Source organism: Centrocercus urophasianus, unplaced genomic scaffold, assembly GCF_019232065.1.
Source record: "Centrocercus urophasianus isolate 14NV4802_14NV808 unplaced genomic scaffold, USGS_Curo_1.0 seq_17, whole genome shotgun sequence".
In the NCBI taxonomy this organism is placed as follows: domain Eukaryota; kingdom Metazoa; phylum Chordata; class Aves; order Galliformes; family Phasianidae; genus Centrocercus; species Centrocercus urophasianus.
The window spans coordinates 3,639,992-3,649,232 of NW_024884722.1; positions in this window are offsets into that span (position 1 = coordinate 3,639,992).

The window sequence follows — 9,241 nt, forward strand, 5'->3', positions numbered from 1 at the left end:
GAGTCAGTGATTCCACCACCTCCCTGGGCAGTCCATTCCAGTGCCTGACCACCCTTTCTGAAAAGTAATACTTCCTCATGTCCAGCCTGAATCTCCCCTGCCGTAGCTTGCAGCCATTCCCTCTGGTCCTATCACTAATGACACGAGAGGCCGACCCCCAGCTCACTACAACCTCCCTTCAGGAAGTTATAGAGAGCAATGAGGTCTCCCCTGAGCCTCCTCTTCTCCAGGCTGAACATTCCCAGCTCCTTCAGCCTCTCCTCATATGGCCTGTGTTCCAGACCCCTCACCAGCTTTGTTGCCCTCCTCTGAACACGTTCCAGGGCCTCAATATCTTTCTTGCAGTGAGGGACCAACCACATATAGATATAGGCAAACCAGCTTGAAAAGTGCCCCATTACATTTCAGAGTCTGAGTATGTGCTGTAAGTAGCACTGCTTGTGCCCCTCAGCCCAAAATATCTGAAATGTATTACTTTGGCAACTCAACAGCTCCATAAAGCTGTGAACTAGCAGGGGACCATTTATAAACAGCAAACAGGGCTCAATTCAATTAGCTGCTCACAATAGACTTCGAACAGCTCTTTATACATAGCCAACACAGATAATTTTAATGTGAAAATTATAGCAAACACACAATCATTTTAATAGGATGATTAAGAGCTGCGGGCTCCTGGGGAGGGCACTTCAGCAGTGCGTGCACCTGCATCCATTAAAAGAAGCAAAACATACAGGCTAATAGGCAATATCTCATCAGGCCGTGGGCATGTTGTAGCACGGGGCAGGTAAAGCTGAGACGGAAGAGGAAACTCAGAATAAGGACCATTTACTGAAAGCCTTGAACTTAAAGCAAAGATTACCAGGGTGCTGATCTCAGGTGTGCTGAGGGTTGGTGCAAGGAGCATGAGTCTGGAAGCCGTGTGGGCTGTGCTGAACGCTCACCTCCTCCAGGAGCTCCTCATCATCAGTGGGGATTTTGGAACACGCAGGTCACTTGGGGTACAAAGTGTAACATTGGAAAGGCGAAGGCAGCGTCTTCAAAGTCCCACAACTCAACCTCACTGCTCACTTCTATCATAGGTAAGAATATGGAAAAAGTCAGGGCAACTTGGCCAAAAACAAGAGGAATAAGCAACCTAAAGTAATCAGAAATTCTTCCGAGATGACTCTCTCACTGCCTAAATATATTCAGTATTGGCTGGCAGCAGTATTTGCTGGTTTCTATTGACACAGAAGAAGTGAAAATAATTATACTTTTAAAATATTGATATTTTTATACAAATAATTGAGTAATTTTTAGCAGATAATAGATTTTATTGCCTTTTTTTGTACCTTCTGGAGGAATACATTTGTAAAACACATACATATTTATATGCAATATAAATATCTAAGCCTATATATATGAAAAATGCATAGATACTTTTCCCTGCCTCTTCTATCTTTTGCATTGCAATGGAGAAATACAGCATGACTGAAAATATCTTTGGACAAATACACCCTGGCTCTACAGAACAGTGTCAGACTTTGCTGGTCCCAGAATTGTAACAATTTGAGCAAAACAATGAAAATTATTAACTGTGCTTATCCATGCCCAGTAATTCATAGCTGGACACAGGCTGTTAGGCAGATGGCTTGTGCTTCCTCCAGCAGTTCATGAGACCTGGTGTGCAACTTCTGCTGACAAAACACGCACGCTGCAGTCGTGCCTTGCTTTCTGTTCTCCAAGGAAACCTTTCCCTTGCCCTGCCCAGCTCATCTTCCCTTTCAGGCTGTACTGCAGGCACAGATGTGGGAAACCCAGGTGACCTGGTTCTTTGCATTGCACTCATCCAGATTGTATTTTATATTGTGACGATACTCAGTCACCTGCCTGGAAGCAACCCCCAAAATACTACTTCTGTTGGCTTTTAGTGTTACATTTCATTTCCTCACTGAGGGCACTTGCTATTTAGGCTACGATGCAAATGCAAAGTGGCAAATTGCCACGCTATGGCTATCAAGCACAAGGTGACGTTTTATGTGGTTACCAGTGGTGAGCATTAAACCCAACATACCATATCTTGGTAGCAAAATCATAAAGATGGCCTGAACGGTGATGAGCAGGCCCTGCAAAGTACAGCAACTGACAATGTTACGTGTCAGCCAAAGAAGGCTGATATGTCCCTCATATACAGGATGCATGCCCTTGAATTCCTGAGCAGTGCTTCCTTAGGAGGAGCATCTACCTGCTGCTAAATACACTATTATTTAGAGAACTGTCTCAGTTCAGCATCATTTTCCTTTAGATGCAGCTACCTTCTGCTGCTGTTTCCTTTTCCTTTCTATCACGGCAGATAATTATCATACTCCTAAGCATTTCTTCTCTTGTTCCTTTACACTACAAGCTTTGCTTTGGTTTTTTGGTCTTTAGCTTGCTTAAAACCCGCAATTATTAAGAGACTCTTAATGAGATCAACAACGTTTGGTGCTGTGCAAATATTTCTGAAATGGATTAAACAAGGACTGATGAAGCCCTGAAAGCAATCTTTGTATCAGAAAAATGGAAGGCTGTTGACTCTCATGGTATCCTTTCCCTCTGAATCCACACTGTGCAGGAGGATCCTTTTCTAGCAAAATACCTTTCAAGGATGACTGTTGTAACTGTCAACATTTTAACCAGCTGTTTTACATAATTACTATTCTGACCTCCAGAATATTGTGAAATTTTTAGCATCTGAAATTGTTGACAATCAACATCAGCACGAGAGCTGTGCTTTGCTCAGAGCAGTGATTGCCTCAATTTGGGCAGAACGTGGAGAAAGGGGGAGAGTCAGCAGCAGCTCTGTCCTGGGACTGCAGCACATGGCGTTGGCAGTGCCCATGCTTGTTCCCATGCCCATAAAGAGGTGGGGTCACCATCCTTGGAGGTGTTCCAGACCCACGGGGATGTGGCACTGAGAGACATGGAGGCATGGTGGGGGTGGGCTGGGGTTGGCTTTGGGGATCCTAGAGGTCTCATCCAACAACTAAGGCAGCCTACCAGAACTCATCCAAATTCAGGGATACTTATCTCTCTTTCCAAGCTTAAAAATAACACTGAAAACACTGCAGTCTATCAGGGATTTGACTAACAGTTTACATATATCATTAATGTTGTATGTCATGTATAGATTATTTATGAAATAACGTCTTAGGCTTACTACTGTAGACTGTTGTGAGACAAAAAAAGCTAAGATTTTAACCAAATTTTTGGTAAACAAAGTTTTCAAAGTCTGTGTTGTTGAATTTTTTTTTTCCTATTTCATCATCTCCTGAAGTCTTTTCAAAAAAATACCATATGACACTTGCTCTTGATTTATCAGCAGCTTGGAAACAATGCAACCAAATTGTGCCAACATGCATAAAGTGTCCTATTGTGCAAGTGTTTATCCACTTCAAGGGTGTTTTGCAGGAGAAAAGAATTGGGGAACTTTCTTCCTTTCTCTGAAAGTTTCCTTCATGTTTTTAGTGTCTCATAAATAGAGCTTTAACTCTTCAAATTCTCATCTGCCATAACTGCACATGCATAAAACAAATCGAGATCTATAGAGTTTGCATCAATGTTTGCATCAGAAATATTACAGAGATAAATGTAATAGCAGGAATCATAAAATTGAAATTGTCTGGAAAGGATAGGTTTGTGGAACAGCCATGGCTGGGGTTATCATGTGCTGATGCTCGATTTGTTTTAACTGAGCCCATCCAAGGGCAGGAGCCCCAAATGCCCAATTTGCTACAACGTTTTCTTTACTCACTATTTTCTTTGCTTGTCTCCAAATCGTGGCAGCTGGAGATGATTCTGTTAGCATACGCATGGCAGATTAGCCATCAACCAGATTGTAAATCTGGTGTTTATGGGCAAAGAGGGAATTCTATAACCCAGTTTCTTTAGATCCAAGACTTCATTCAGTGGAATGCTTCAACCATTAGGTTGCTTCAGATCCTTTCTTAAGAATCTACTGCTGTCATCTGCTGTCCCATTTTCCTTTAAATTCCTCCTTACTGTCCTATGAGAATTTCAGCTGTTTGGGATTATTCATGCTCACAACAGAAGTATAACAAAAGACAAAAAATATGTGCTGGGCTTGTACAGCAGCACTTCAGATATTATACATAAGTTTTGGTTGAAACTCTTTTCGCAAATTTATTGGAAGACATTCCAACATCAGGTCATACCACATACATAGGTATCATACTGCTTCCAACGTGAGGGTTTCTGAACTACCTTCTGGAAATGCAGGTCTCTATTGATTGGAAATGCAATGCTAGGCACTAGGCATGACAAGTCGCCACTGGCAGAGAGGCAAAGATTGCTGCTGAAAAATAGCCTACAACATAGATTCTCTTAAACAGGGATGAATGCTCTCAGGCCAGTGTACGTAATGAGCAGAGCAGATTATATTAATTTATTGAGAAGGTGTAAAGAAAATTATCTTCTTAAGCAATGAGACACATGGCTTCCTAAAAGTCTCCATGAAATATTTATGGTTATTGGCAGCTCTTAAACTGAATAACGAACAGAAAATGTACTGAACACATGTTGATCCTTCTTGTGTCCATTTGAATGATGACAACTCTGGAGTGGTGGTTTGAGGACTGAGTGGCATAGGTGATAATGTGGAGGGATGTCTCTTGCCAAACAAAGCCGGACCTGGAGTTGGGACCCTGCCTAGATTCTGTGCCCTGTGGAGACCATGGGACCCCACGTGAGCAATCCTGAACACTGTTTGTGTAATATTCTCTTTCTCTGGAATGCTTTTTCCTTCTGTTCGTACAATGCTAAACACAGCTAGCTGCTTATTTACTCCTAGATAATTGTGTGTGATTTCCTTCCTTTAACTGTATTTTTCATCAGAGTCTTTCTGTCAAAAAATGCACTGGGAATACAGGGAGAGTATGGAGTGATGGGGCCAATGTCCATGGAGGTGTCTCAGAACTGTGGGGATGTGGCATTGAGACACATGGGCAGTGGGCATGGTGGGGGTAGTTGGGGTTGGGCTTGGCGATCTGAGAGGTCTTTTCCAGCCTTCATGAATCTATGAAAACTACTGCCTGAGCTGAACCAGTCAGACTGTATTTTCATGCCCTAAATTGATATCTGGAGCTTTCTATTTGCACTGACCTCAGTATAAATTAATGTGGCCATGAGCTGAACATGAATAAATTATTTTCCCCATCCTGCACTGCGAGGCTTTCTGAGATAATTGCATCTCAGCATCAGTGCTCACAAATCCACAAACACAGCATCTTCACAGCACTGTCTGCATGTGTGAGGAGGGAAAGTGTGCACACCAAAAGACAGACTGAGTGCTGAGCAGTTTAAATAAGGGAGGATACGGGAACCAGCGGCATAGCACAAAGTAATCATAATGGTCAAATCTGGAATTATTCAATGTCTGAAATGCTGAGTTCTTCTGGAGGTCTCTTCTGCTTTTCTACACCCACAGGGGAAGGAAAAGAGTCATTAAAACTCCTCATTTATGTACTGGAGTGGGATTTAATCTTCAGCTCAAATCAAGAAGTCTGGGGGTATTTGTGTCCATTTCAACGAGTTCTGTTCAAGGTATCAAGGAAAGTTTGAGGACTGAATGTATCATGACTAGATAAATGCATAACGTATTAAGGTTCTCTCATTATTTCCCCTTTGTGTTGGTCGTAAGCACACTGAAGTAATATTTTGTTGCAGTTGACTTCACTGACTTTGACTTCAGTCGAATTTTGGAAATCAGTGATGAGGTGCAGATCATTGCCATGGCTTTGCAGGCTTAACTTTCGCAGCAAGGAAATGAAACTGATTTTTTTAAATGTAAAGTTTTATATAAAAAAATAGCTCACACGAAGTCATTTAATCATGATCACATTTCATTAACAGTAAATATAACAACATCACAACACGCTTGTATAGGACATATTTATTTATATGTTACTTTGTATTAACCATTAACTTCATGTAATAAAAATATATTACAACATTTGATATGTATTCACAAAGCACAAGCCATTGTAAACAGAATAGGCAGCACAGGCCCCTTATGCAAAAATCTGAAGTCAGGATTAAAATTCATTGTCCTGTATTCCTTTCAACAGTATTAATACAACATAATTTTACGTTTCTGTCCTTATGTAACAGAATAGATATCTCTGAAATACACACTGGAAATTGATAACAGTTTAGCTTACTTGGGACTTCAAAGTTCCATGGTCCATTTTAACCCGTGGAATTCTCATCTTATTGTTACCTGTTGGTCTGTGCATCACTCTACCCATGTTTCCATATTGCCTTTTTTCCCCCGTATAAATAGCCCCATAAATTACAACTCATTGTTCTTAAAAAATAATAATAAAATGCAATAAATTATAATAATCTAGTTTAAACATGCTCTACCTGCAGCATTTATTCTTAATGCTATTTCAGAACTATCTTTCTGCAGACTGGCTAGGTGCAAAGAAATAGGAAACCATATATTTTTGATATCTCAAAACAAACCAAAAATGTTTAAATACACAGGCCAGATCCAGTCTTATCCTATGGATGGTCCTTACTCATCCAAGGAACACCACTGTCCTTATTGCAAGGGTTTGTAAAAAAAGTCCCTAACTTTTTCCTTTTATCTTTTTTAAAGCAAATAATCACCTAATAATCTTATTTAAAGGAAAAGATTGAACTGCATCTATTAAGACTGGTAATACATCACATTCTTGCAAGAATTCGGAGGGGAATGATTAATGATTGCCAAACATATGAGATTTTGTAATCCTAAAATGATGTTAAGAACATAAAAAGAATATGAAAAAATTCAAGGTTTACAAAAATGCTCTGTGTAGAAATAAAGGTAAATCAAGGCACCTTTTAGTTATCTATTTCTATTTTCCAAGGCAATTTGTGATAATGGTTTTTCAAACGTTATTATCTGGGAAGCCCTACGGTTTCTATTATAAATGACCCATCACACACTGTGGCTGATGCAGGTTGGATTTTGTGGTCAGAGAAGCAATGTAAACCACTTTAAACTCAATAGGTTGTTTTTCTAATTGTTTTCCAGGACTCAAGATCGAATAGGTGCAAAATGACTGAACAGGACTATCTGTGGTGACCAACAAGGAGAGGGGTACAGCCACGTTTGCACAAGGGCTCACACTGTGCTCCCACTGGCATCCTGCTCGGATGCACTGGCACTACACTTCAAAGCATTTGTTTCCCTCTTCCTTAAGAGAATGATCTTGCTGGATCAAATCCCAGGAGGGTGGAGGTTCTCCATTCCCTTTCTTGCTATTTCTGCAATCTTTAAGAACACGTTTGTTTCAAAGCTGTAATTTTATAACTACAGTGATAAGAAAAGAGTTTCCCAGCATTCAGTAAGCTCCAAATGGAGATCCTTTTTCTAACATATCTTTGAGGACTGTTAATCAGCCGTGTGGACTCAGGCCTTTGGGTATGTTGTAACCATGTACAATCTTCTTCAGCAAAACAAACGTATTTTACTATATAATTATCACACGTGCATGCTGTCATACAGCAGATACATTTGCTTCTCAACACACAAAGTTCTGAATTGCACTTACAGTCTAAAGGGCTAACCATCTCAGTTATAAATACAGACTTGTATGGGAAACTATAGCATCCTCTTGTTCATTAGATCAGCATCATTTGCTTAAAAACCAACAATTCTAAATACATATTTACATGGTACACATCAGGACTACAGGTGAGAAGTAGACAGTACAAAGACTGCAGCAGCTCTTATCTCGATGTAAACTTTTATACCTCCTAAAAAGGACAGCTGTCTGTTTGAGAAGGATGGTTGATGGAGAAACTTCATCCATCAGAGATTCTGAGATATAATTAGTGCTCTGGATTAAAGCATAACATGCAAATTAAAAATAAATAAATAAATAAATTTAAGGCTAAAATGTTATTATTGTCTCACCTGTTCAGGCTAGAGTAGCTTATATAGTCCCTGAATCTACAAACAAGAAAGCCTATGTTTAGAGCTAATTACCCAGGGCCTCCTGAAGCAAAAACCATAGGATCCACTGACCTAACTGAGCTTTCTGTGCTGAACGTGGTGTGCAATAATATACTGGGATTGTTACTGTGTACTGAGATGTATACTGACATGGGTGTGAAGTCTCTGTTCTGGTTCAACATAAATTTTATTTAATCAGAAGAAGGTGAGGGAGAAGATTAGGGCACTGCACAATGGACTGGACAAGGTGCTTAGGGACCTCAGAGCCTTTCTTCAGTATTAAGAGGTGGTGAGAGAACTGTGAGAATTTAGGCAAGTAAATCCAGAAAAAGCTTTCTTCACACAAATGACCCGAGCCTCTGGGGCTTTAAGAATTAGGCTGTCTCCCAAAGCAAGACTCATCCAGGTGGAGCTGGTTTCAGGCCATCAAGATGAGGCTTTCCCACACATCCCACCTGAAAGCTATTTAAGCCTTCCCAAGCCAACAGGACTCTTCCATGGAGACTGTGCTGCTTGTGGAGACTGGGATTCCTCCATGGCAGCTACTCAGCCTTACCAGAAATGCTGTCTCTGGGGTAAGTGGATGGCTGTGAGATCTGGCAAAGTCCTGGTTTGGGAGCAGGTCATTAGGGAAATGACCACTACAGCCTGGGTGATGCACATCACTGCAACAGAATAAGGATGGGAATTCACAAACTTTCTGGTCCCAAGCCTCTCGATCATATTTTTGACCCAATATAGTAACCTCTGAATTTGCACTGATGCAGCTGTTTTTGATGTCAAGTCTAAGCCCCAGCTAATTTCTAGGAAGACTTTATTTTTGATGTGGACTACTATCATCTCACAGCACTATTGTAGAGTAAACACGTGTACTGGCAAAACTGAGATGGCAACATGAGGTGGGGATTGTCTCTTGGGAGGTGGACAAGATGACCTCCGGAGGTCCCTTCCACTCTCAGCTGCTCTGGAACGATATGATGCGTGTGGTACTGCTGCAGAAGTCCTCAGCTTCATAAGGAGTTGCCTGGGATTTTAAATTGCCTAGGCTTGATCATTTCAGGAATAAAACTTGGTGCTGTAGAAAGTATGGCTTTGGGCCATCAAAAACATAGTTTTGAGGATTTTTTTAAACTCACAAAGGAGTAACAATGGGGATAGATTTCATTTAAGATGGGTCTCTTGGCTGCCTAACGCTGCAGATGAGCACTTACACTCACAAGGAACTCAACAAATCCTGTTTACATCTTGTCATGTGTA